This window comes from Symphalangus syndactylus, chromosome 16 (genome assembly GCF_028878055.3).
Source record: "Symphalangus syndactylus isolate Jambi chromosome 16, NHGRI_mSymSyn1-v2.1_pri, whole genome shotgun sequence".
Taxonomy (NCBI): domain Eukaryota; kingdom Metazoa; phylum Chordata; class Mammalia; order Primates; family Hylobatidae; genus Symphalangus; species Symphalangus syndactylus.
The window spans coordinates 14833018-14860678 of NC_072438.2; the positions used below are offsets into that span (position 1 = coordinate 14833018).

The 27661-nt window shown below is 52.7% G+C and overlaps 1 long non-coding RNA gene across 1 annotated transcript in view; it reads right to left on the reverse strand.

Moving 5' to 3' along the window:
• LOC129464730 (uncharacterized) overlaps positions 1-11463 on the reverse strand; it is a 31612-nt gene extending 20149 nt beyond the window's left edge. Inside the window, exons 1-2 of the long non-coding RNA XR_008651710.2 lie at positions 11303-11463; positions 7263-7386 (exon numbers count right to left, since the gene is read on the reverse strand). This is a non-coding gene — a long non-coding RNA (uncharacterized lncRNA). The remainder of the gene's footprint in view (positions 1-7262; positions 7387-11302) is intronic.
• Positions 11464-27661: the final 16198 nt, after the last annotated feature.

Consider the following 27661-nt stretch of genomic DNA (forward strand, 5'->3'; position numbering starts at 1 on the left):
CTGAGGCTGCGAGGGGACTCTGTCCCAGCCTCTCCTCTGGCTTCAGGTGCTTTGGTGGCCACCCTTGGAGTTCCTTGGCTTGTGGAAGCCTCACCCCACCTCTGCCTTCACCTGCACACGGCATTCTCCATGTGTGTCTCTGTGTGCAAAGTCTGCCTTTTTATAAGGACACCAGGTGTACTGGATTAAGCCTGCCCTAATGATCTCTCTTTAACTTGATCATCTGTAAAGACTGTGTCTCCAGATAAGGTCACATGCTGAGGTCCTGGGTGTTAGGACTTTAACACATGAATTTGGGGGTGAGACCACATCTGAACCCACAACACAATATAATACACACACAAAAATGCACATGAGACAGACATGCCCAGCTTCCCAGTGACCATGAAGCCTTGGCCCATGCAGCTGGGACCGCCACCCAGGTCCAGAAACAGCCTCCTCCGCCTCCAGAGGCCTCGGACGCGCCTCCTGCTCCTCAGCCCCAGAGGGGACCAGAACCCTGGCTGTGATGCTGTGACGGCCTTGCTGTGCCTTGTAGTTTTACACCCCAGTGTGCATCTGAGCCCAGAGCTCAGCTGGGCCTGTCACCTGAACATTGCATGGAGGGGGGCAGCTCTCACTCAACGTCCCACCTGTGAGGTAGGGTCCCACCACACCACACAGCTCAGTTTGCATCCATTTGCCCTGTATGAGCACAGACTGTGCTGCAAGGGGCAGGTGTGGGGGTCTCCTGCTGGAGCCATTACAGGCGGGGCAGCCAGGGCCTCCAGAGCCGGCCTTGCGAGCCTGTGTGTCTGCCCAAGCAGCAGGAGAGCACTGGGCGAGACAGCTGGATCACGAAGGCCGAGATTCGCACTCGGGACGTTCCTGCAGAAGGGCAAATTGTTTTCCCAAAAGGCGGTAGCCACGGAAGGCAAGTTTCAGACAGAGAAAGGAAAATCAAACCTCTCTTCTCAAGGGCATGCTTTCAAGTGCTAGAGGGAAGGCTGGCTGTTTCTGGACACCATCCCTGAGGCACCCATGAGTCAAACTCAGCTGGAGTCACCTCCTCACAGCCCTCACATCGGCCTCACCTGGAGTCACCTCCTCAGAGCCCTCGTGTCACCCTCACCTGGAGTCACCTCCTCACAGCCCTCACATCACCCTCACCTAGAGTCACCTCCTCGTAGCCCTCACGTCACCCTCACCTAGAGTCACCTCCTCACAGCCCTCACGTCACCCTCACCTGGAGTCACCTCCTCACAGCCCTCACGTCACCCTCACCTGGAGTCACCTCCTCACAGCCCTCACGTCACCCTCACCTAGAGTCACCTCCTCGTAGCCCTCGTGTCACCCTCACCTAGAGTCACCTCCTCACAGCCCTCACGTCACCCTCACCTGGAGTCACCTCCTCACAGCCCTCGTGTCACCGTCACCTGGAGTCACCTCCTCACAGCCCTCATGTCACCCTCACCTGGAGTCACCTCCTCACAGCCCTCACGTCACCCTCACCTGGAGTCACCTCCTCACAGCCCTCACGTCACCCTCACCTAGAGTCACCTCCTCACAGCCCTCACGTCACCCTCACCTGGAGTCACCTCCTCACAGCCCTCACGTCACCCTCACCTGGAGTCACCTCCTCACAGCCCTCACGTCACCCTCACCTGGAGTCACCTCCTCACAGCCCTCACGTCACCCTCACCTGGAGTCACCTCCTCACAGCCCTCACGTCACCCTCACCTGGAGTCACCTCCTCACAGCCCTCACGTCACCCTCACCTGGAGTCACCTCCTCACAGCCCTCACGTCACCCTCACCTAGAGTCACCTCCTCACAGCCCTCACGTCACCCTCACCTGGAGTCACCTCCTCACAGCCCTCACATTGGCCTCACCTGGAGTCACCTCCTCACAGCCCTCACATTGGCCTCACCTGGAGTCACCTCCTCACAGCCCTAATCAGTTGTTGTCCAAGGTCCCCACCTCACAGGTGAGAAGTAAGGACATTCGGTGACTTGTCCATCAAGTCACACAGCAGATCTGAGATTGGAGCTCAGGCCTGTTCAACTCCAAACCACATTCAAATATGAAAGAAATGCACAGAGGGCAAACAGGCAGTGAGAAGCTTTCCAATCCAACCCTCTTGTCCCAGGAGAAAACCAGGAAGGAAATACTAGACAGCAGCCCAGGAAGGAAACATGCTCCAAGCAGGCAAAGCCTTGCTTCCTTCCTCCTCACCCAGAAGCCCTTGCACTCTTGGCCCCTGGGCAGTAGGGAGTCCATGTTCTTTTTCTGTTGTATTTAATTGGCACATAGTAGTTGTACATTTGTATGGGGTACGGTGGGATGTTTTGCTACACAGATACAATATGTGATGATCAATTCAGGAGATGTATCATATCCAGCACCTCATACATTTATCCATTTCTTTGTGGTGAGAACATTCATAACCCTCTTTCTATTATTTTGAAATATGATTATAATATTGCCAGCTACAGTCACCCTACTGTGCTGCTGAACACCAGAACTTGGCCATACGTGGTGGCTCACAACTGTAATCCCAACACTTTGGGAGGCCAAGGCAGGCAGATGGCTTGAGCCCAGGAGTTCCAGACCAGCCTGGGCAACATGGCAAAACCCCATCTCTACAAAAATACAAAAATTAGCTGAGCATGGTGGCGTGCACCTGTAGTCCCAGCTACTCGAACACCAGGACGTATTCCTCCTAACTGGAATTTTGTACCCGTGAACCAATCTCTTCCCAACGCCCTCTCCCCAGCCTCTAGTGACCACTTTTCTACTACTTCAGCACTGTTTTTTTTGTTTTTTTTGTTTTTTTTGAGATGGAGTCTGACTCTGTCGCCCAGGCTGGAGTACAGTGGCATGATCTTGGCTCACTGCAACCTCCGCCTTCTGGGTTCAAGTGATTCTCCTGCCTCAGCCTCCTGAGTCTGGGATTACAGGCACATGCCACCACACCCAGCTAATTTTTGTATTTTTAATAGAGATGGGGTTTTGCCATGTTGATCAGGCTGGTCTTGAACTCCTGACCTTGTGCTCTGCCTGCCTCAGCCTCCCAAAGTGCTGGGATTACAGGCATGAGCCACCACGCCCAGCCATCACCTTATGTATTTTGGATATTAACCTTTTATCAGATGTACGGTTTGCAAATATTCTCTCTCATTCTGTAGGTTATGCCATCACTCTGTTGATTGTTTCCTCTGCTGTGCAGAAGCTTTTTAGTTTGATGTCACCCCGCTTGTCTATTTTTGCTTTTGTAACCTGTGCTTTCCGGTTCTTATCCAAAAAAACCCTTGCCCAGACCAATGTCATGAAGCATGTCCCCTGTTTTCTTCTAGTTGTAGTTTCAGGTCTTACATTTAAGTCTTTGATCCGTTGTGAGTTGATGTTTGTGTACAGTGAGTGATCGGGGTGTCGTTTTGTGTTTCTGCAGGTGGATATCCAGTTTTCCCGGCAGAGAATCCGTGTTCTGACTCCAGCGTGCCGCCTCAGGTGTGTGAAACCCTCAGGACCACTTCAGCGTGTTTCACGTGCCATGAGTTATAGATGAGGCCCCTGAGGAGCCCAGTCATGCAGCTGCAGCAGGCCGCTAACATGGGAACCATGGTGTGAGCTACTTCTGGTCTACACAGCAAGTGGATCACCCCTCTCTGTTCTGGAAACCTTTGAGGATCTGTTCTCACCAGAGACAGCTCAGAGAATTTGTTCTTAGGCAGAATGTGGGCTTTGCCCACCTGGTTTCCTGATCATCTCTCCTGCAGTCATTCTTACAACTGTTCTCAGTGACAAAACTGTGCTGATGTTTAATCCGAAACAGAGTCCCCCAAGAAGAGCTTTCAGCGCCAGCCATTAGCACCCAGGTAAAACCATGAACACAAACTAGGCACACCCCCTTCCTCATAACTGGGGCCTCCCCTTACAAGGCTGTGGTGGCCGTCAAGCCAGAATCAGCGCTGCGCAGGTCACGAAGCCCATCCACAATCGTGTGAATGCTTGGGGCTGTCACAGGGGAGAGGACAGGAGGGATTGCTATGAGCTCCATGCTCCCATAAGGAAAAGGGTGTCGGGGAGGCGGAGCCTTCCCTGGGCATGGGGCTAAAAACAGGCCCAAGCTGGGGCCCTTGGTTCACCCTTCTTCCTCCACTCCCTGAGAGGCCTCAGCATGGCACCAAGGATATCCTTCCTTTCCAGTCTTCACAGAGGGTTGGCATGGCGGGATGGAAATGCTAATGAAGCAGCGAGGTTAAAAATAATAACTTGCCAGCCAGCCGCAGTGGCTCATGCCTGTAATCCGAGCACTTTGGGGGGCCAAGGTGAGCCAATCACTTGAGCTCAGGAGTTTGAGACCTTCCTGGCCAAGAAACATGGCGAAACCGTCTCTACTAAAAATACAAAAGTTAGCCAGGCATAGTGGCACATGCCTGCAGATAGTCCCAGGTACTTGGAAGGCTGAGGCAAGAGGATCGCTTGAGCCTGGGAGTCGGAAGCTGCAGTGAACCAAGATTACACCACTGCACTCCAGCCTGGGCGACAAAGCCAGACCCTATCTCAAAATAATAATAATAACTGCCTGTTATGGGTTGACCTCTGTACCCCCAAAATCCATATGCTAAAGCGCTAAGCCCTGGTACTGCAGAATGGGACCTTATTTAGAAATAGAATCGTGGCAGATGTAATGAGTTAAGATGAGGTCACCCTAGAGGAGGGTGGCCCCTAATCCGACAGGACAGGTGCCCTGATAAAAAGGGGATATCTGGACACAGATACACACACAGGGAGAGCGCCGTGTGAAGAGGAAGGCAGGGATCAGGGAGACAGAAGCTATACAGAACCAGGGATTGCCAGCAACCACGAGCAGCCAGGAGAGGCGCCTGGAAAAGCCTCTCTCCCTAACCACACTCCAGCCAGGCCCTCCAAACCCTCTTCTCAAGCAGGCTTCAACCTTGGCCAACAAAAATGCAACCTCCCACGTGGTTTCCGACAGCTCAGGGCCACATCCCTAGGATGGCGCCAGCTCCCTGAAAGTGCCTGCCTGAGAAACTCAAAGCTGCCAGAAGAATCTGCTGCACCTGCCATGCCCAGAGATCCAGCCCCATCCCCCAGCCCCTGGGGAGGGCAGGAACCTGACTTCAATGGGCACCAGCTTGCAGACTCAGGCGGGTTTCACAGGGACTGACCCCCTTCTGCTTTCTGTAATGTTTCACCCTCTGGCTCTGCTGAGCTCTGCTCACCCGCTCCCATCCCATCATTCTCCCTTTAAAACACCCAGGTGGCCGGATGTGGTAGCTCATGCCTGTAATCCCAGCACTTTGGGAGGCCGAGGTGGGAGGATGGCTTGAGCCCAGGAGTTTGAGACCAGCGTGGATAACATAGTGAGACCCCATCTCCACAAAAATCATTATTATAGCTGGGCCTGGTGGCAAAGCTCATGGCCCTACTGCTGGGGCTCAGTGCATCCTTGACCTCCCAGGCTCAGGTGATCCTCCCACCTCAGCCTCCCAAGTAGCTGGGAGTACAGGCGCTTTGCTGGGGCAGGGCTGACCCATGCACCAAGCCCCGCCCTGGGCTGGCCTTTCCACACCTCATCTCATTTACTGCCCCCACCACCCAGGCCAGTGACAAAGCCGCTCCTGAGCACAGCTGCCCCTCCTCTGAGCCACCGCCTCATCTCCCTGCTCACACTCCTCCTCCCACATTGGACTCTCTAACTCCACAAAGACTCAGTTCAGCTGCCACCTCCTCCAGGAATTCCGCCCTGATTCCTGAGTCTTGATTCCTGTCCTGAGTGCAGACAGAGGTCGCTGAGCGCCTGCCCTCTAGAACAGCCAGCCTGGGCATTGCCACCAGGTGGGAGGCTGGCACCCACTGAATGGCTCTAAGCACTTCCCATTTGCAAGTCTGTCTCCCCTGCTAGCCTGGGAGCCCCCTGAGAGCAGGGGCCACATCTTATGCATCCCTCACTCATGGTGCCCATTACAGGGCTCGGTGCAAAGTAGACCTTCAGGGATTGAAGAACGAATGAATGAAGGCATGAAATGACTCGTCCAGGATCACACACACAGTTAACAGCCCCAGTACTTCTGACTCCAAGGGCATATCACCACCCTGGCAGCAGCCACTCTAGAGAGATATGTGCCAGTTCCCGGGGAACAGGTGTCCTGGATTCTCTACATCCAGCCTTGTGCCGGCCTGCAACACTGTCATCTTTCAGCAGGAGCAGCCGACGGAATGGCGAGGCTGGCAGTGATCCACCTGTGCTGACTGGAAAGCAAGCTCTGGCTCCAGACAGCCTCCCTCTGGGGCAGCACCCCCAGCCCCTGAGACACAGCAGCTCCAAGGCGGGCCTGGCCGGGCCACTCTGCCCTGGGCTTCTCTGCAGCCTCTGACTCCAGGGCCTGGACTGGCCTCAGAACTGACATTGATTCTTCCAGATCTCCAAACTGGGCTTTTCTTTTTCTATTTAAAAACAAAATACTTAATGTAAAAGGAATGCATGCTTGTTAGAAAAGAACCCTGACGAGGCCAGGCGCGGTGGCTCACGCTTGTAATCCCAGCACTTTGGGAGGCCGAGGCGGGTGGATCACGAGGTCAGGAGATCGAGACCAGGTGAAACCCTGTCTCTACTAAAAATACAAAAAATTAGCCGGGCGTGGTGGCGGGCGCCTGTAGTCCCAGCTACTCGGGGAGGCTGAGGCAGGAGAATGGCATGAACCCGGGAGGCGGAGCTTGCAGTGAGCCAAGATTGGGCCACTGCACTCCAGCCTGGGTGACAGAGCGAGACTCCGTCTCAAACAAAAAAAAAAGAAAAGAACCCTGACGATATAGAGGTATATAAAGAAATGTGTAGAGTTAAAGCGCCCCCCACTCCCCAGTCCAGCCACTGTGAACGTGTGAGTGTTGATCCTCCCAGACGTCTAAGCCCCCTCCACACACCCAGACACACTTAGTTATTTCACATCCTCTAGGTTAAACATTCACACTCTGCCTTCTAGTTTCAGTGAAGTCTTGTGTACTTTGTCTAGGAGGAGATTCTAAACCATGGAACCCAACACGTGGCGCTCATCAGGGTATGGTTAAATTAATGTTATCCAGTGCACGGAACCAAGAAATGACAGCCAGGTGTGTTGGCTCACACCTGTAAACTTTGGGAGGCCAAGGCGACTTGAGGCCAGGAGTTCAAGACCAGCCTAGGCAACATAGCAAGACCTCATCTCTACAAAAAAAAAAAAAAAAAAGTTTAATTAGTCAGGCGTAGTGGTGCATACCCGTAGTTCCAGCTACTCTGAAGGCTGAGGTGGGAGGATCAATGGAGCACGGTAGATCGAGGCTGCAGTGAGCTATGATTGCACCACTGCACTCCAGCCTGGGAGACAGAGCAAGACCCTGTCTCTGCAAAAGAAAAAGAAACGGCATTAGACTCATAGAGAAAAACATGTAATCCTACAGCACTGACACTGCCATTCCAGAAAGGAGCGTCAGAGCGTCAGCCGCAAAGAGTCCTCTTTCATTTTTTCATTGAGCAGATATTTCTCGAGTGCCAGCGACATGTTAAGCACAATCATAACCACACGGAATGAGGCCGTGAATACAGAAACTGAGCAGTGCGGGGAGAGGGACAATCAATAGAGAATCAATAACACCCTAGAGCATGTCAGACCCCAGGTTCTAAGCCGAAAAGCAGGTAAGGGAGGTGGTGGGGGCAAGGTGGGAATGGGGTGAAGACAACCGGGTCTGTAATTCCCTGGCCTGTCTCCTCCCTCTCTCTCAGTCGACACCCACCTGTGTCACCCTGCACTTGCACACTTGGATAAAACATCACACCCACTGCCTGCTGAAGGGCCAGCCAGGTGCTGGAGAAAATGACCCCGGCCTGCAGGTGAATTCGTTCCCTGGAGGTGAAACTTGACCAGTGAGAAACAGGAGATGACAGAGATGGACAGATGCATCCCCCGCCGTGTGCTGTCACCTGTGGACGCCTCCCAAATGCGATCCCTGCCTGTGAACACCTGCAGGATTCCTGTGTGCTGCACAGACCCGACGGCCGAGTGCTCTGGGGACAGTCATCGCAGTTCATTGCGGAACTGGGAACATGTGGGTCCCCTCCCCCTCATCCTCACCACCTGGGGCTTGCACCTCCCAAATGAAGCATTAACACCACAGTCCCAGCCTCAGGCTCTGCTTTCCGGAGAAGCTCAAACAAGAAGTCATTTTAAACACCCCAAGAAGGCAGCAACCTTGGGAAGAAAGGGCATTTGGCAAAGATCTCAGAGTCAAGAGAAGAAGCCATGTGGCTATTTGGAGAAAGAGTGTTCTAGGCAGATGTCTTAGTCTCTTCAGGCTGTTATAACAAAATACCATAAACTGGGCAGCTTATAAACAAGATACACTTATTCTTTACAATGCTGGAGGCTCGGAAGTGTAAGATCAGGGTGCCAGCATGGTCGCGTTCTGATGAGGACCCTTCTCCGAGGCTGCGGACTGCTGACTTCCCACTGTGTTGCCTGGCATGGTGAGTGAACCCAGAACATCTGAGATGGGTCTCAGTTAATTTAGAAAGTTTATTTTGCCAAGGTTGAGGATGCGCACCTGTGACACAGCCTCGGGAGGTCCTGATGACATGCGCCCAAGGGGGTCCAGGCACAGCGTGGTTTTATACATTTTAGGGAGACATGAGACATCAATCAATATATGTAAGAAGTACATCGGTTCGGTCAAGAAAGGTGGGACAACTTGAAGCAAAGACAGGAAGACTCCAAGCTGGGAGGGAGGGTGCTTCAGGTTACAGATAAGCAAGACACAAAGGGTTGTGTTCTTTTGAGCTTGTTATTAGCCTTTCCGAAGGAGGCAATCAGATATGCAGCTATCTCAGTGAGCAGAGGGATGACTTTGAGTAGATGGGAGGCAGGTTTGCCCTAAGCACTTTCCAGCTTGACTTTTCCTTAGTGATTTGAGGGACCCAAGATATTTTCCGTTCACAGTGGAAAGAGCGAACACACCCCCTCAGGCTGCTTTTATAAGGATACTAATCCCATCAGTGTGAGCTCCATCCTCACAACCTCCTCGCCTCCCAAAGGCCCTACTCCTAAAACCATCACCTTGGGCCTAGGATTTCAACACCTGAATTTGGGGAAGACACAAACTTTCAACCACTAGCAGAGGAGGCAGCAGGTACAGAGGCCCTGAGATGGGAGCATTGCTTGGTTCCTAAGAACAGCAGGGAGGCCACTGTGGCTGGAGCAAGTGAGTGAGGAGGAGGGGAACAGGAGATGCTATCAGAGAGGAGGCTGGCAGGGGAGCCACATAGGGCCTTGAAAACCATGAAGGACTTGGGCTTTTGGTCTGAGTGAAGTGGGAAGCCGTTTCCAGGCAGATTCTAGGCAGATGTCTTTGTCCATTCAGGCTGCTAGAACAAAGTACCCCAAATTTTGAGGGCTTCAGCAGTGGAGTGTTGTGGTCTGACTTAAGTTTTAAAAGGATCACTCTGGCTGCTGACTTGAAAACAGACTAGAGGACAGTGATGGTGGAGGCGGGGAGGGCAGAGAGGAGGCTGTCTCAGTAATCCAGCTATCAGAGGGTAGGGGCTTCAATCAGGGTGGAATTAACAAGAAAAGGAGAGACTAGAAGAGGGTACATTTGGACAGCCCCCCGTGCTGACGTACTGACTGTGGGGCATGGGAGGAAGATGCCAGTCCAGGATGACTCCAAGGCTTTTGCTCTGAGCAAGTGGTCTGATGTCATCTCTGTCTGCTGGTGGCCTGGGGCACTGGCTATCCAGGATGGCCTCACTACAACTTCACCAATTAAGATTATTTGCCACAGTGCAGTATCTGCAGGGATCTGTCCACTTCTGGCTCACTCTCACTGATGCAGTCCAGCCCCTCGGGGTTCCAGCTCATGGCAGGTTGCCCAGGACAAGGTTTCCCATGGAGGGTCCTTGCACTGGTTTCCCATGGCTGCTGTAACAAACTACTGCACACTTGGTAGCTTAGAGCAACACATATTCACTTTCCTATGGTTCTGGAAGCTAGAAATTTAACATCCCTTTCACTGGGCCAAAGCCAAGGAGTGGGCAGGGCTGCACTTCCTCGGGAGGCCCCAAGGAGAATGTCTCTTTGCCTTTCCCAGCTTCCAGAGACGGCCACATTCCTTGGCTCGTGGCCCTCGCTCCACCTTCAAAGCCAGCAACACTGCATCACTGTGGTGGTCACGTGGCTTCCCCCTGGAGGATCCAGTCTCCCTCTGCCCCTCTCACAAGGAGGCTGTCGCCACACACGGAGCTCACACAGCTGATCGAGATGTTCTTCCTATCTCAAGGCCCCTCATCACAGCTGCAAAGTCCCTTCTGCCTTGGGAGCTGACAGTCCCAGTTTCCAAAGGCCGGGACCTGATATCTTTAGGGTCCAGCCCACCATAGCCCTGGACTCCCATCCCTTAGCCACACGATGTTGTCAACCCCCCGCCAGTGTCTCAGAAAGTGTGCTCTAGAATCACAGTACCCCAAATGCTGCACTGATCCCCACCCCGAGCCCCTCTCCTCCCTGGATCCTGCCCCACCATTTCCTCACTGTCTCGTTACTTCTCCGACACCTCCACACAGAGGTCCCCATTGTTATCGCTGTTGCATTTTCTAGCTGTCCTTGGAGGGAGGGTCCGTCCCACTCTGACAGGAAACAGATGTGCATCTTACTCTTTCTGTGCTGAAATGGCAGCAGGCGGGAGTTGGGTCCCGAGTGAGAGCCTCCAAGGACTGACCATTAGGTTTTCTATGTGCCAGCACTGACAGTAGACTCTTGTTAGTCCCCATGACTTTAATTTAAAAATCAACAACTCATCATAATTACAGCCACTTCAGGGCTCATAATCATTACCCCATTTGGTAATACTTAGAGCCATTATTTATTAATTACAAAAATATGTGACAGATTCCAGGCAGGCCCTTTCCCAATTATTGTCTCTTAACTCTTACACTAAGCCTGTGGTGTCAAGACTGTCATCATCACCCTGAAATGGACAAACTGAGGCTCAACAAGCTTGGGTAGGCTGCCAGGGCGGCACAGCCAGTGAGCATCAGAGCAACGGTTTGGAGCGTTTCTGACCCTGCAGCTCTCACCTGCATGATGCTGCGCCTAAGAACTCGAACTGGGGAGAAACTGAGCAGGGCCACACAGCACGTGCGCCGCAGAGCCCGGGCTCCTCAAGTCACATCCCGCCCCGTTCCCCAGTAGCTCTTTCCCTTTCAAATGCTTTCTCCAGCTCAAGTGAGTCAGCAGTCCTGGAATTCAGAAACACGGTCAGTTCAACCCACCTTAGAGGAAGAATTGTTCTTCCTGTGAATCTTCAGAAAACTTGGCTCACACAAATCAACCCTGGCCTCCCTGAGCGAGAAGTAATTCTCCCGGAAACGCCCTCAGACTCCACCTGCACCGTCGGCTCTCCTAGGTCTCCGCCTGTGGCCCGCACTGTAGATCTCAGACCTGCAGGCGCCACACTCATGTGAGCCAATGCCTTATAATAAATCTGTTTCTATGTATATACACATCCTATTGGCTGTGTTTCTCTGGAGAACCCTAACGCAATTGTGTTGTGACTGGATAGAATATCCTTGCTCCTGAGATGCAGGCTGCAGCATTTGGGGATTAAGCATCATGATGTCTGCAACTCACTTTCAAATAGTTCAGCAAACCAAAAAGAGTGTGTGTGCACGTGTGTGTGCATGTGTGTGCACATGTGTGAGCGTGTGTGCATGTGTGTATTATAGATACTATTCCATGTGCGTATGCCCATGGAATATAGAATATATACACACACATACACATAGAACATGTGTGTGTGTACCCTATGTATATGTGTGTGTGTGTATATTCTGCATTTTTTTTCTATATATGTATGTACTAGAGAGAGTGGAAACAGCCACAGTTAAATGTTAAAATTGCTAGACCGAGGGAAAAGCATACAGATTAACATGATTCTATGTTTTCAAACTTTCTCTAGATTTTCAGTGTTCCAAAATAAAAATACAGGGCAGGGGCTGTCTGACCCCTTTCCCTGGCTCTCGGGATCAAGTTAAGACTCAGAGCCTGCTCTGGGAGCGGCGGGGTGTTGGAAGGGATCCAATAAGCTGCCCCCACTTTCCCGCCTTGATTCTGAACCAACTGAGACACAGAACAAAGGAGCCAGCAGATGGGAACAGAATGTCACCTTGAAGATGGGCGACACTGGGGCCGGAAGGAATGGGGATTAAGAGTCACACCCAGCCTAGACCAAAGCAGCCTGCCCCTGAATGGTTTGCTTCTGCACACCCGGCTCTGCTTCCTACAACGCTGGACCAGGTAGAGCAGAGAGGAGAGCAAATCCCAAGACCAGACCCCCCAAGCCCTGGACCTTTGGTATCAAGATACGTGGAACCAAGAGAGGCAGCCAACTTGCAGGTAACCACCCCACTCCTGGGGAGGAGTCGGGAACACAGCAAGGAGTGGGCAGCCTCCAGGAAAACCCCAGCTCAAGGAAGCCAAGGTGCACCCCTCAGAGGCCCCGCGGCTCTGCCCACCTCACGTCTGACTTTGCCCACCCTCTGCTCTGTGCTCTCCTCCCTCCTGAGCCTCTTAGGGACCCCAGACCCACCACGGCCTCAGCTGGAGTTTCCGTCCTTCCAGTCTCTGCCGCTGTCACCAGCTCTCTGGGGCCTGTGTGCCATTTTACACGGGGTGGGTCCCTCCCCCAACCCCCGGGGCCACTGCTGGTGGTGTCCTTGCCTGCTGTCCAACTGCCTTGGAAAGGGAACCTGAGAGGTGGCTCAAGCCCAGCCACCTTCCATGGTGGGGACAGGAACACAGAAAACTCACCATCATTGGCACAGCAGACTCCTGCTGTGACCCCTGCTAAAATAAGCATGAAGGCCAAGCTAGATACCAGATAGAGCTGAGTACAGGTGTAAGGTGAGTGTGAACAGATCTGGGCACGAGATGAGCACGCAGGACGGATCAGCACTGCTGCTGCACCAGGGGCTCCTTACCTCCAGCCTCGCCGTCCACACCTCCCTCTAGTACGTAGCTTCGACTTCCGCTTCACAGGAGAAGCTCCGTCCAGCACCTATGGTGTGGCTGGACCCCAATCATCATCCCCCCAATGTGGGGACACAGAGAAGGCTGCTCACTGCTGAAACCACCAGAACCAGACTGAAGCAGCCAAGGCAGCTACCCTGAGACCTGCTCAGCCCTAGTCGTACGTACCGGAGAAAACCACACACTGGATGGGGAGGGGACTGGGTGAGGACCCTGCAAGCCTGCTCACTACGGCGTTATTCAGGGTGGTAGGAGTTGGAGATGGCCTGGGATCTTCCCTGGAGTGCAAGGTGGGTTAGACCACAGGGTGCCCTGCAGTCTCTGGAGGCAGCAGAGATGTCCCTGAAGTTAACAGGGATGGAGCTTTAAAACCCGAACCCAGTGAAAGCAAGTAACTGTGGGAGCTGTACAGTGTAATGCCATTGACGTAGATATAACTTACATGCCTATGCGGGTATTCACCAAAAGCCACATATACGTATCAGGTATAGCAGCACCGTGCCTGATAGCCCCAAACCAGAAACAACCAGTACCCATCCTCTGTAGAACAAATAGTTTGCGGAAGGAGGAGCAAGGGGGGTCTTTACAGATGCTGGTGAAGTTCTGTTTCTCCAAATGGGTGCTGATGACACAGGCTAGTACATTTTGTGAAAATCCTTCCAGCTATGCATATGACCTGTGCACTTTTCTGTATGTATTCTCTATATCTACATTATTCTTCAATTAAAAGTTCACTCAAAATATATGCACACGATTAGAGATCAATATACACTTTACAACCGGGTGCAATGGCTCATGCCTGTAATCCCAGCATTTTGGGAGGCCGAGGCGGGAGGATCACTTGAGTCCAGGAGATTGATGCTGCAGTGAACTGAGATTGCGCTACTGCACCCCAGCCTGGGAGACAGAACGAGACTCTGTCCCAAAAATACATGCATATAGATTTATACACACGCACACCGTACATAAGCAAAAATGCACATCAAACAACCTAAAGAAAAGTGAATGGAGAGAGGGGTAAAATAAAGGTGAACGCCCAGGTAGACGTGACACGCGAGAGGCCCGTGGGAAGTGCATGCCACGAACCAAGGCGGACGACAGACTCAACAGTTGGCCACTGAGGACAAAACAGAGGAATCAGGGTGTAAGGTGAAAGGGAGACGACAGGGCAGAAGCAGCTCCCGGGCTACGGTGGCCAGACTGGGTTACAAAAAGAGCAACTGCCTTCCCTTGTCGGATAGGTGGGAATTTAAAAGGTTGCCAACGTTCAGCCCCACAAAAGTGTGGGAAAGTGGAGACTTCAGTGCCTTGTGCAATGGGACTTTAATTGGAACGGCCCTTTGGGGTCATTTCAACAATCCCTATGGAAGCTTTAAATATGTGACTTTGTTGACCCAGAAATTCTGCTTCTAGAAAAATACTTGGTTGAAGACTTGCAGGCACGCACAAGCGTGATGTCCTCCACTGCTGAGGCGGCAATGTGTGTGCTAGCCAGAAACTGGAAAACACGAAAGTGTCTCTTCACATCAGACTTGTGAAATAAGTGGAGGGTTGATCGATGGAGACAGACCCCATAGCCGCTAAAGAATGAGGTGGTGGCCGGGCACGGTGGCTCACGCCTGTAATCCCAGCACTTTGAGAGGCCAAGGTGGGCGGAACACGAGGTCAGGAGATCGAGACCATCCTGGCTAACACGGTGAAACCCCATCTCTACTAAAAATACAAAAATTAGCCGGGCATGGTGGCAGGCGCCTGTAGTCCCGGCTACTTGGGAGGCTGAGGCAGGAGAATGGCGTGAACCCGGGAGGCGAAGTTTGCATTGAGCCGAGATCACGCCACTGCACTCCAGCCTAGGTGACACAGCAAGACTCTGTCTCAAAAAAAAAAAAAAATGAGGTGGCTTTGTGCAAACTTACACTGGTAAAGCCACTGACAGGGTGGGGATGGGAGCCAGGTGCCAAACCACAAGTCCCACACCCTCCTGTCTCTGGAACATAGAATTATGATTTAATACCTGTATGCATTCACAGCAAATCTCAAGGACTCCACCAAACTGTGAAGAATGGTCACTGCTGGAGTGGAGTTAGGCGGCCAGGGGTTTTCTTTTCATACTAGCTAACATTTACATTCTTCACGGAAGGCACACACCATTTCTGCAATTTTTTAATGAAATTTGGGCAGAAAAGATCCTCCCATATGGTTTACATCTGTTGGGACAGAGTTAGTCTAAAGCTATATTTCAACTCCTTATCAGGAGATGCAACAGGGTACAACCCTTCATGACTGTCAGTTCTGTTTGCGTACTGGGAAAGGATGCGAGCTGGGAACAGGAAGGTCAGTTTCTAGTCCCGGAGGTATGAACCGGGCCCTGGGTCTCAGGTTTGCTGGCAGATTACAGTTGGAGGAGCTGAACAAGATAATTTTCAACTTCCCCTCCAGAATCTTGTTCTAACAGTCATCCCCTCTCCCGGACACCTCCCCAGCTCAGCCCCTCCACCTGCCTGCCCCTCATAACCTGCAGCCCAGCCCCTAGAAAGACCTGTGGTTTCATCATCTGCCAGAGGGCCGTGACCTCTGAGAGTGTAGTGAAGGCTGAACGAGATAACTGCAAGTGCTCGCAGCCCAGGACTCTCAGTGTCCTGCTGAGCTGGGACCACCGGGATCCTTGGTTTCCTGCTCTGGCCTTTGCCCTCGCAGTTCCCCTGGGGGTGAAGAACATACCTCGACCCTAGCTGCTGCTCCTTCCCTCCTAGATGGCTTCTTGTCACCCTTCAGAACTGAGCTGAGATGCCATGGGGCTGGAGGTAGGAGCCTGTCACCACTAGACCATCCCTCCAACTCTTAGTCATTTGTCTTGTCATTAGTGAGTTACTTGTCAGTTACACCTGTAGGTCTGGGGACCACTGAGGTTTGCAATGGTGTCAACTCGTCTCTTTTTTATTCTTCAACTTTTAAGTTCAAGGTACATGTGCAGAATACACAGGTTTGTCACATAGGTAAACGTGTGCCATGGTGGTTTGCTGCACAGATCACCCCATCACCTAGGTAGTTCAGATGTGGTTATGGGAGGGAGGGAGGGAGTTGCCTGACCACCACGAGTGAGGTGGCCGCAAGCCAAGGAGTGCGGAGGATGGTCCACAACCACCGGAAGGCCGGCAAGAGTCATGAATCAGACCGTCCCTCAGCCCCATGCAGGGCCAACCCTGCCGACACCTGGACTTTGGACTCCAGAACTATGAGAACTGTCGTTCGAGGGCAGCCGGTTTATGGTGACTTGGTTCTCCCACCTTAGGAGACAGAAGCAGCCCCTCGTGGGCTGTCTGCTCCACTCTGGGGCCCGGGTGACCATGGGGCCAGGGGAGCAAAGCTGACGGCTGATGGCCTCCCCTGCCCTGGGTCCCCCATCCTGGGAGAAACCCAGCATCATTCAGCAGCTGCCTCGTTTTCCCCGAGCTGCTCCACTGGAACTGGAAGCTGCTCCACTGGATGGCAGACGCCCACCCAGTGGAACTCGTCTCTAAGGACAAAGCCGCAGCACAAGGGGGAGAAGCCAGGGGACTTGCAAATCTGCCTCTGATGAACATCTGCACTTCGTATGGGGTGTGATGAGACCACCTCCTACGTCACAGCCCTGCCGAAGCCACCTTGGGGAGAGGCTATCGGAAGCCCGTGGCCCAGGCCAGGGGCGAGTCCCGCCAACCCTTGTTTCTGAAGGGGCCGTCCTGTGGTACGTCAGCCCCGCCCTGCCGGGTTCCAAGCAGCTTCTCCTCGCAGCTCTCAGAAACATCAGCGTGGCCAGAGCTCAGCATGCAGGGCAGATTCCCCAGGCCCCGTGCCAAGATGTAAATCTTGGCGACCCTGGTTTTCCCACTGTCCTTTAGCTGCTCAGAACAGCATGACGCTGCTTCTGGACACACACGTTTATTTGGCAAAAGCAAATGTTCCCCAGGGGCCTTTCTCGACAGGAGGAAAAATGGCAGAAGCATCCTCGGTTCAGCCGCTGTGATGCCCTTGTCTTTCTTCTCCTCTCCATGGGTCTGCTCCTGAGCCCCGCTGTCCTCCATGTGTTTAGCTAATCCCAAGGCTTCTGGGATTCATCTTTTGTCTTCATTTGCTCAAGGGCAGAGTTATCCCTGCCAAAGATAGGCTCTTCCAACAGACAGCCTCCTCCTTCCCCGAGGTTCACCCCAGTGAGAATCCCAGCCCTAATCTGGCTGGGCACCTGCCCAGGGCACCCCGGGGCCTCTGTGGTGGAAGCTGAATTTTCATGCTTAGTTCAGCTCAGCTGGAAACCCCAAGCAGACCAGACCACGAGCAGGCAGCATGGCCAGGAAGCGTTTACTCTCACACCCCTTAACAAGTGTGTGCTCCCAATGTGTGCTGGGCTTCCCCAGCAAGACTTCACCTGACTGGTTTACATGAAGCCCGGGGACCCCAATGAGTACAGAGAGCCAGGCCCAAGTGAAGCAGCGACAGAGAAGGTCCCTGGACACAGACACCAAGTCCCCCCCCGATGCCAACCAGGACCTCCCCCAACAGATGTCGGATGTGCTCCTGTGAGGCTCCGACCCACCCAGAAAAGCCACCTCCCGTGCCAAGTCAGGAATTGTGACCTAATCATGTGTCCTAATCTCTTCCCATAAGGACGCCGGTCCTACTGGATCAGGCTCCACCCTAAAGACCTCATTCTACCTCAATGACCTCTTTATTTTTTTTATTTTAATTTTTATTTTCTTTGAGACAAAGTCTCACTCTGTCACCCAGGCTGGAACATAGTGGTGTCATCTTGGCTCACCACAACCTCCACCTCCCAGGTTAAAGCAATCCTCCTCACTCAGCCTCCGGAGTAGCTGGGATTATAGGTGTGCACCACTACACTGGGCTAATTTTTGTATTTTTAGTGGAGACAGGGTTTCACCATGTTGGCCAGGCTGGTCTCGAACTCCTGACCTCAAGTGATCCACCCGCCTCGGCTTCCCAAAGTGCTGGGATTACAGGCGTGAGCTGCCACGCCCGGCCTAGACTTAATGACTTCTTTAAAGGCCCCACCTCCAAATACAGTCTCATTCTGAGGTCCTGGGGGTTAGGGCTTCAATACCGGAATTTGTGGGGGACACAAGTCAGTCCACAGCACTGAGCATCTCCGTTCACTCAGCAGAGTGAGCACCCCCAGGTATTTCTGGGGGTTCCTTTGACAGAAACTGCGAAGCTCAGAACATTCTCCCAGTGGCAGAGTCCATCCACGTCCATTAGTTCCTTCTCCCCTTCCCTTTCCAGGCTGAGATGAGCAGCACCTCCCAGCCCTCCTTGCAGCTGGGTAGGGCCGCGGGCCTGGGTCTACCCTCGACAGTGTGGGAGATGTGAGGTGCACCACTCTGGGACCCAGCCACAGCATCCCAGGGGTCGTCCCCGCTCCCCGGTCCACCTCCATTCCCCATGGAAGCTGTGAGGGAGGGCGCCCTGCTCCCCGGTCCACCTCCATTCCCCATGGAAGCTGTGAGGGAGGGCGCCCCACTCCGGGGTCACTGCTTGGAGAGAGTTGCCAGGAGGGCCAGTGCCAGGAGCTCCCACGCCAGGCTCCTTGGTGCCGGGCCCTGGGCTCTCGGGTTATTTGTCACTGCAGCACATCCCTGTGTCCCTCACATTCCTATGGGCCGGACAATCGCTCGTCACCCCTCGGCAATGCCAGCGGCAGCCATTCACCGACTCACACAGTCCTCTCTCATGCTCCAAACAAACATCTCCTGGGCACCGGCATGCGAGGTCTGCAGCTGAGTCCCGGGGTAGAGAATCAAACTGATTCATGACACAGGGGTGATAGGGGAAGCCCGGGAGGGGCACCAACCAGGAACTTGGGACAGGGAAGCCCCCGAGTGCCCTGGTTAAACAGGCAGACGCTGGCTTCAGACAGGCCTGGTTTCAAATCTCAGCTCCACCCTGTGCTAGCTATGAGACCTAGGCCATTCCCTTAAACCTTCTTAGCCTCAGTTTTCCCACCTGTGAAATGGGGCCCAAAGTCACAGCAATCCCACAGGGTTGTGTTGTGGGTTAAGTGAGACAATGAATGGCAAGGGCTTACTTAGCTCAGCTCCCAGCCCAGTGGAAGAGAGCAACGAACACTGGCAATCATTGTCACTATTGCTAGTGTTTTGCCATAAGCTGAAACCTGAAACCTGAACCAGGAAAGGCAGCGTCCTGTGCTCAGGCCCAGAGGCAAGAGGGAGGGCAGCAACATACCCAGATCACAGGAGCCGATGGGCTGGAACCAGGGTGCCTGGGTGAGTGTGGCCAAGACAGCCCTCCAGAGCCAGGCTACAGACCTGGGCCCTCCGGTCCCGCAGAGCTGCAGGGTCAGGCTTGCCTGTGATGGACTCACTCCCACTAAAGTGTGAAGGACACACAGAGGCCAGCAAGGGAGGAGGAGGCTCTGGAGATCCAGGTATGAGATGGGGGGCCCAGGCCTGGGCAGGGACAAGGGAGGATGCCACAGAGATGAGAGCTCTTTAGAAGGGAGAAACAACAAGAACCGGCACCTGTTATGGCAGGCGGGATGAGGCCGAGGGCGGAGTGGAAGTGTCCGCTCCATCCTTCACCATCCACGGCCATCTGGAGGCACAACCTTCGCCCTGCAGAGCACTCGGGCCGCCGATGCACAAGGCCACTGAGCGCCAAGGAAACACGGGAGTTGGGTGTTGGGAGGCAGATCCCTGCACCCACTGAGCTTCCAGACCCTCTCGCAGTCTGAACTCACAGGATGACAGTTCTCATCTGTGTGCACAAGTGAAGATAATCAATCTCCATTTGGGGCAGGAAAGGGGGATAAGCATTGCTACCCACAGGACAGACATAGAACGATGGCTCCTAGAGACAAACATGGCGAATAGCCAGGGCTGTGATTGATGAGGGGAGATTCAAGAAACCAAAGCTGGATAGCCAGAGGGGGAAACTGTGTCAGAACAGAGGTACATGGAGGGGAGGAACACTGGCTCCGAGAAATTCCACTGCAGGGCTGATCCATCGGGTGAAACCAGGAGAAAAGCTGACAAATGAACAAGCAGTCTGTAAGAAATGACTTTTTAATGTCGCGATGGGATTGCCTGCCAGATAGCAGAGAAATGGCCCATGAGAAGCCGAGACAGGCAGCCCCAGGCCCCGGATGGCAATTAACACAGGGCCTGCCCATGTGTGGGAAGCCAGGCCCTCGGTGCCCAGAACCGGCACGCACAGGCAGGGATGCAGGACTCTGCGGCTGACAGAGGGGCTGATGGTCCTGTGACCTGGCCCTTAAATGTGCCTGTAGTAGTCAGGGCTCTCCAGAGGAACGGAACAGAACCAGAAGAGGGAGTGGGGGAGCTGGTTATTTTTAAGAAATTGGCTCACCTGATTGTAGTGCCTGGCCAGTCCAAAATCTGCAGGGCAGGCTGGAGACCCAGAGAAGAGCTGATGGAGCAGATGTCACAGCTCGAGTCCTGAGGCCGCCCGCGGACAGAATTCCCTCCTCCTTGAGGTGGCCAGGCTTTATCTCTTAAAGTCATCAACGGATTGTATGAGGCCCACCCACGTTGTGGAGGGTCCTCAATGTTACTCAAAGCCCAGTGATTTAAATGTTACTCTTGTATTAAAAAATTACCTCCATAGCAATATCCAGACCGGTGTTTGACTAAATGTCTGGGCATCGTGGCCCTGCCAAGCTGACACATTCCATTTACCATTGAGGGCCCCTGTTGGGGCATATTTGTCCTTAGGGGCCCCTGTGTCCCCCGCCCGGTGGGGGGACATGGTGAAATAGGACACAGTGCCACCCTCAGGAGCCCACAGCAATGGGATGTGCAGGAGGATAAACAGCCCTCTCCTCCCTGCCCACACTTCCTGTCCAGCCGAGAGCCCAACGCAGGGTTCACACTCTCCTAGCTCAGAGTGTGGGCTTTGTTACAATTAGGCCAGGATGAAAGAAGGGGCTCCTTGGTGCTGCACCCCGGAATGAAACTCACTCACTGAGTCACAGCAAGGCTGGACAACCACGGGCCTCCCCCATTCACCCCAGCAGCTGAGGGCAGTCCAAAGATTACTCTCTCCCTCTCTCCAGGCAGATCCTGGAGAACCTTAATAACAGATACCTACTCTGTGCCAGGCCCCATTCTAAGTCTGGTAAGTAATAATTCATTTAACCCGCTCAACAGCGCAATGCCCACTTCATAGATAAGTAAGACAAGGTGGGGAGGTCAGGTAAGTTGCCCAAGGTCACAGCCAGGATTCGGACCCAGACAGTCAGGCACTCGGCCCCAGCCCTGCAGACTGCCTTTCAGAAGGAAAGCAGGGAAGGGGCTGAGCATGCCATCCTCCCCTCTCAGACTCACTATCTGGGAGTCCCTCCTGCTTCCCGAGGGAGGTGAAAAAGGGCTGGGGAGAGAGGCAAGGCAGGGCAGGCGATGGATGTCAGTGCAGCACAGGGTTGCCAGATACAGTCGGGATGCCCAGCTAAACTTGAGTTTCAGATAAGCAATAAATAATTTTTCAGTATAAGTATATCCCAAATGTTGCATGGGACATACTTACATTGAAAAATTGTTCATTGTACATCTGAAATTCAGGTGGAGCTGGGAGCCCTGTGTTTCCGAGTGCTGAATCTGGCCCTGCTTTGCCAGGATTCGCTCCACGTGGACATGGTGGGTACATGGGCTCGTGCTCCTGCCGACAGCCATCAGTGTCCATTAGAAGGGAGCCCCGGGGCTGCAGAAGCCTGAGGGGACATCCTTGCAGGGAATAGATCTCAGGGGTGTTACCCTCATCCACCACTCCCCCATGCTGGGCCCCCACTCAGCATGGGTGCTGGGGCACAGACAGGCTTGTGAGGCACACACTGAATCACAGGGTCAGTGACAAGGGCAGGCCTGTGGCCTTCGTGGAGGAGGTGGCTCAGCTGCCCAGGGGCAGCAGGGGGAGTGACACCAGGCTGGAGACTTGAGAGACCCTGGCACGTCTGCATGTGCATGACTGGGCCTCCGTTTCCTCACCTGTAAACTTGGAGTAATGACCCCTCTTCAAAGTGGAGCAAGGCACGTCCCTGCTCCTGGGAAGCTCAGGGCTGGCCCCATCCTAGGTCTCCATGCTGGGGAATCACAGGGGATGAACAGATGCCTCCTCAGGCAATTGCCAAGGTCATGGGGGATGATGGGAGGCCGGGAAGGCCTGAACCTTCCCTCTGGGACCAGGGACTGTGTTGGGGCTGAGGGGAGCCAGGTGGGACAGGCAGGGAAGACAGCAGGGTCTCCAGGGAGGCCAGCGCTCAGAGAGCAGCAAGGACAGGAGCAGGAGGGCTGGGAACTCACAGGTGCGAGGCCGTCAGGATGGGGTGGGTGCTGGGGAAGTGGAGAAAGCTGTGCCAGGCAGACCCGGCCACCAGCAGGGAGCGGAGGCAGGCGGTGGCCAGCCCTGGTCAGTCCAGGAGAAGCTGGGCTCTGAGCAGTGGGCAGGTCATCTCGAAGCTCCCGCTCCTACTGGGGGGTGACCTCCACTCTGCCACTTACTAGCTGTGTGACCTCAGGCGAGTCACTGGAGTCAGTTTCCTTATCTGTAAATGGAGACAGTAACAGCACTTGCCAGCAGGGATGCTGTGTGGCTTCCCTGAGATCACGGGAAGCAAAGCACTCAGGCCTCACCTGGCTGGAAATGAGCCGCCTCTTGCCGTCACATTAACAAGGCCACCCCATAGCACCTGCTTTCTTAAATTAGGTCTAAAATATGACACCTTGGGAAACATAAGGCAGTAACTATTAACAGCTGGACACGCCCTGATAACATTTTGATCCATTTATTCAGGATGATTTTTCTTCATATTTTTTTCATGTATGGATCCTATGGTATGCCTAATTCTGTTTTGCTTTTTTCACTTAAAAGGTAACCATAAGTATTTTTCTGTGTTATTAAATTTTTCCATCACCATTTTTATTAAAATGATAAAAAATTTTCTAGCATTTAAATATATAATTTATTATATCCTATTGTTTCGAGGATTCTGATAAAAATATTTCAATAAATATCAGAATATTGATTTTGATAAATATCTTTTCTCTTGCTTTTGTCCAAATTCTCTTTCTTGCCTTAATTCCCCAAAGTGGAATTTCTAAGCCAAATAGAAAAGCTCTCGAGAAACAGTGACAAATCGCCTTCCAAAAGCTTGTTTTAATGTGGCTGTCTGAAAGCTGGGTGATGGCCTCTCTGCAGCCTCAGGACCCCACAGTGCGCGCTTCTGGGGGCTACTCTCAGCCTTGGCTTTATTTTGGCTCTTTATTTTCCCTTACTCAACTCCCACAAAGCAGCGGTGCCGAAAACCGTCCCAGACAGGCGGAGCAACGCGGCACACACCTGGGTACTTACAGTTGCTTGAGATCTTTTTTTTTTTTAACTTTTTATTGTATTTTATGTTTTATTTTTGTCTCCAGCCTCTCAGAGGAGAGATCTTTTTATTATAAGGAATAAAACATGGCTACAACAGACCTGCCCCGTGCTCCTCCGAGGGCGCTGTCCTGCCTCCCTCTCCCCAGACAACAATTACAGGAAGTTGGTACACAGCCATCGGTGTTTCACTGTTTTCACTTTTGCTACTTATGTGTCCATAAAGAAAATAGAGAATTATGTTGTGTTTTTAAAATTCGCTTAAATGACTTAAATTGTTACTCTGCAATTTGCTCCTTCTCTCAACATTGCATTAATTCAAGCTAAAAAACAAAGCAAACAAAACAAAAAATGCCTTCTCCGAGGCCTCTTAACAGCCCCAACGGGACCTGTGAGTTACCTGCACCAGAAACTTCACTTCCCCGCTGTTTCTCTCTTCCAGAAAACAAAGTTCATCACAGTTCAAGGGAACACATGGATGTGTTCTAATTCCTTGAATCATACGGTAAGGGGGAAAAATGTTACATATCAAAACTTGCAGAGTGCAACAAAAGTTGTTTTAAGGGCAAAATTTGTAGCCTTAATATTTTGTTTGTTTGTTTGAGACAGAGTCTCGCTCTGTCACCAGGCTGGAGTGCAGTGGCGTGATCTCGGCTCACTGCAACCTCCGCCTCCCGGGTTCAAGCGATTCCCCTGCCTCAGCCTCCTGAGTAGCTAGGACTACAGGCGCCCACCACCACCCCACCCTGCTAATTTTTTGTATTTTTAGTAGAGACGGGGTTTCACCATGTTGGCCAGGATGGTCTCGATCTCCTGACCTCGTGATCCACCCGCCTCAGCCTCTCAAAGTGCTGGGATTACAGGTGTGAGCCACCGCGCCCGGCCGTCTTAATATTTTATATTAGAAAAGAAAGGCTGAAAACTAAGCAGCCAAGTATCCAAATTAAAATAAAAATAACAACTACAGAAACCCAAAAAAGTAGAAAGAAGATGACACATAAATGAAACAGAAAACAAAGAAACAATAGAAAAAAGCGGCGCCAATGTTTGTTATTTGGGGAGACTGATAAATATTATACTAACCTCTGGCAAGAGCAGTCAAGAAAAAAACTAGAGAATGCAAAAATAAACTACATTTGGAGGAAAAACATGAACATGAGTGCAGATATACTAGAGATTAAAATACTAGATAAGCATCTTAATACATTTTAAATGTAAAATGCAATAGGCATTTTTCTAAAAATAATCATAATAACTGAACTGACTCATAAAGAAATTAAAAATTTGAAGAACTCCACTATTTAAAACAAGATATGCAAACCAATAGTTTCTCATAAGGGGCCAGGCTCATGCCTATAACCCTAACACTTTGGGAAGCTGAGACAGGTGGATCACTTGAGGTCAGGTGTTCGAGACCAGCCTGGGCAACATGGCAAATTCCCATCTCTACTAAAAATAATAAAAAAAAATAAAAATAAAAAAAGCTTGGCGTGGTACTATGCTCCTGTAATCCCAGCTACTCAGGAGGCTGAGGCAGAAGAATCACTTGAACCCGGGAGGTAGAGTGAGTTGATATCGCGCCATGGCACTCCAGTCTGAGTGACAGAGTGACACTCAGTCTCAAAAAAAAAAAAAGAAATGAAAAGAAAAAAAATCTAAGAACTATATGTAAGACCTTTATGAAAAATTTTTTAGTGGAGGTGTAATGCACACACAGTGAAGCTCAGCCTTTTTAGTGTACAGTTTTATGAGTTTTAACGAATCCTTATAGTCATGCAGCCACCACGATCAGGATAAAGTGCATTTCCATCAGCCCAGAACGTTGTGCCCTGAAGCTGTCATCTGGGGCAAACATCCTGTGTACCCAGTGGAATGTGTATGACACACAGAAAATTCTGTCCTGCTCCAAGGGGCTGAACCAGGGCTGGGTCGGTGGTGACAGGAACAGGAGAGATGGGAGACGTTCCACGAATGTGACTCGTTAAAACTAAGGTTTTCAGGCATGAAGGAGGTGGACGTTCTGTACAGTGGAGCCATAGCCCTCCCCACCCCGTGGGTTTCTCTGACCCTGAGACCTGATGCACAGAGAGGTTAAGAGTCACACAGCCCGTGAGCGGCAGAAGTCCCGGCACTCTGGCCCTCAATCTGCCCGTTGCAGTCACTTCCTCCCAACCGTGGACTTTTCTTCCCGGCCTTTTCCTTCAAGCTGGAGGCCCGGAAGTGTGCAGAGGACAGTAAGGGGCCTCAAGTGTGGACATCACACGAGTACTGAAGAAGGACCCCTAGGGCTTCCATGAAATGAGGCCTCTAATTGCAAAGCTGCTTTCTATCAGACGAGGTCACAGACAGTAGCGAGGGGTGGCAGTGGGATGAGTGGGAGGAAAACAGCCTGGGCTGCTGGAGATTTGGCCGCTGGATGTCCACAATGCCAGGCTCTACCACTAAAGCATTCATGTTCCCCACAGAAGGGGTGCCTGGCTGCCAGCCCACCCCACCCAGGACGAGGCAGCCCTCAGCGGAATGGAGGACTCTGTGGCCAGTGCTCTTTGGGGCCTTGGCACCAGGTCCTCAGCAGCTGGGCCAGCCCTGCTACTCCCTCATCCTGGAAGAGCCCCAGAGAATAGGGGCCATGCCCACGCTCGCTGTGTCCCCCGCACACCACGCAGGCTGGGGCACAGCAGCTACAGGACACAGGTGCAGAGTGAGTGGGGCTCCAGGGAAAGTGGGCACCCTCAGGCCTCAGCACACAGAGGCTTCCTGCCCCCACCTCATTGGAGGCTGCCCAGTCACGCTCCTACCTGGGTTTCCAGGTGCCTCGGTGCTCCCCCGGGATCCTACAGCCCTGCATGGTGACGGGCACCCTCCTCCTGTCTTCCCCACTAGCTTGTGAATGTCTCCAAGGCAAGACACAGCTAGGGCCAGATCCTGTCTTCCTTCCCCACTTACTCGCTGTGTGACCTTAAGCAAGTCACTCAACACCTCTGTGCCTATTTCCTCATTTGGAAAATGAAGTTAATAAAAGTACCTAACTTACATGTGTTAACTGTGGAAGATTAAATGAATGCATGCAAATAAAATATTGTTCCCGTCTCTATTCCCAGTGATCAGGGTCTCGGAATTGCTTGCTGAATAAATGGCTGCCTGGACAGAGGACTTTGTCCCTCTGGCCCCATCACGTGGACTCTCTCTGGTAATAAGGCTGTTGCTAAGCAGCGATGAGAGGCTGAGGAGCATAGACGGGCACCAGGCTGCCTGGGTTCAGATGCCAGCTGCCCCTCGTCCTTGCTGTGTAACGTTGGGGGTGCTCCCTCAGCCTCTCTGTTTCTGCTGTGTGAGGATGGCTGTGCTCCTGCCTCCCTGCAGAACTGTTGGCAGGTAAAGCAGGCAACACTGAAGAGCTGCAGCGTGGGCCCTCATGCAGATTTTAATAAAAATAACTCCCCTTTCCCTTGGCGTCCCCTTCCTCCCTCTAAAGGCTGTAAAGAAAGGCACGGAGGAGCGCATTTGGAAGCTGGGAGCACGGGAGAGTGATGGGGCCACGATCGGCACTGTCAGGAGAGGCTGATAAACGGAGCAAACCCAGAAAAGGTTCAGCCTGCCCCCCAAGTCGACCATAAAGAAAGCACTGGAGCCTGGGAAGCAGGTGCCACGCGCAGAGACGACTGTAGCGACACGTGACCCACTGGCCCCGCCCAAGGGCAGCCAGAGGCCCTGCCGAGGCTCACAGCACCACAGCAGGCCACCAGAGAGCTGAGCAGGAGGGGGGCCCAGGAGACCTGCCCCAGATCAGAGCAGCCCCATGTCCCGTGTCATGTCTTTGAAGGACTTGGCTACAGGCAGGTCAGTGGGCCTCAGAAGAGCAGGGAGGTGGGGGCAGAACCAGGGACCACCCTGAAGGCAGCAGTCCCAGCCCAGATGGCATCTGAAGGCTACAGGAGGAAGGGGACATGAACCAGGTGGGAGCTGGCTTTGTACCCACATGCTAGAGGTCCAGGCACTGCAGTTCCAAAGGCAGTCAGGTGCCAACTGCACCCCTGCCCACAGCCCAGACACCACATGGGGACTCACAGCTGCCTTCTGATCGTGCCCTGGGCAGGTTAAGTCAAAACAAGGGTGACTCTGGGAAATACTCATTGACCTACTCAGTAACCAGCACCCACTACATGCCAGGCACTGGCAGGTGCTGGGGACACTGTGGGGAATCAGGC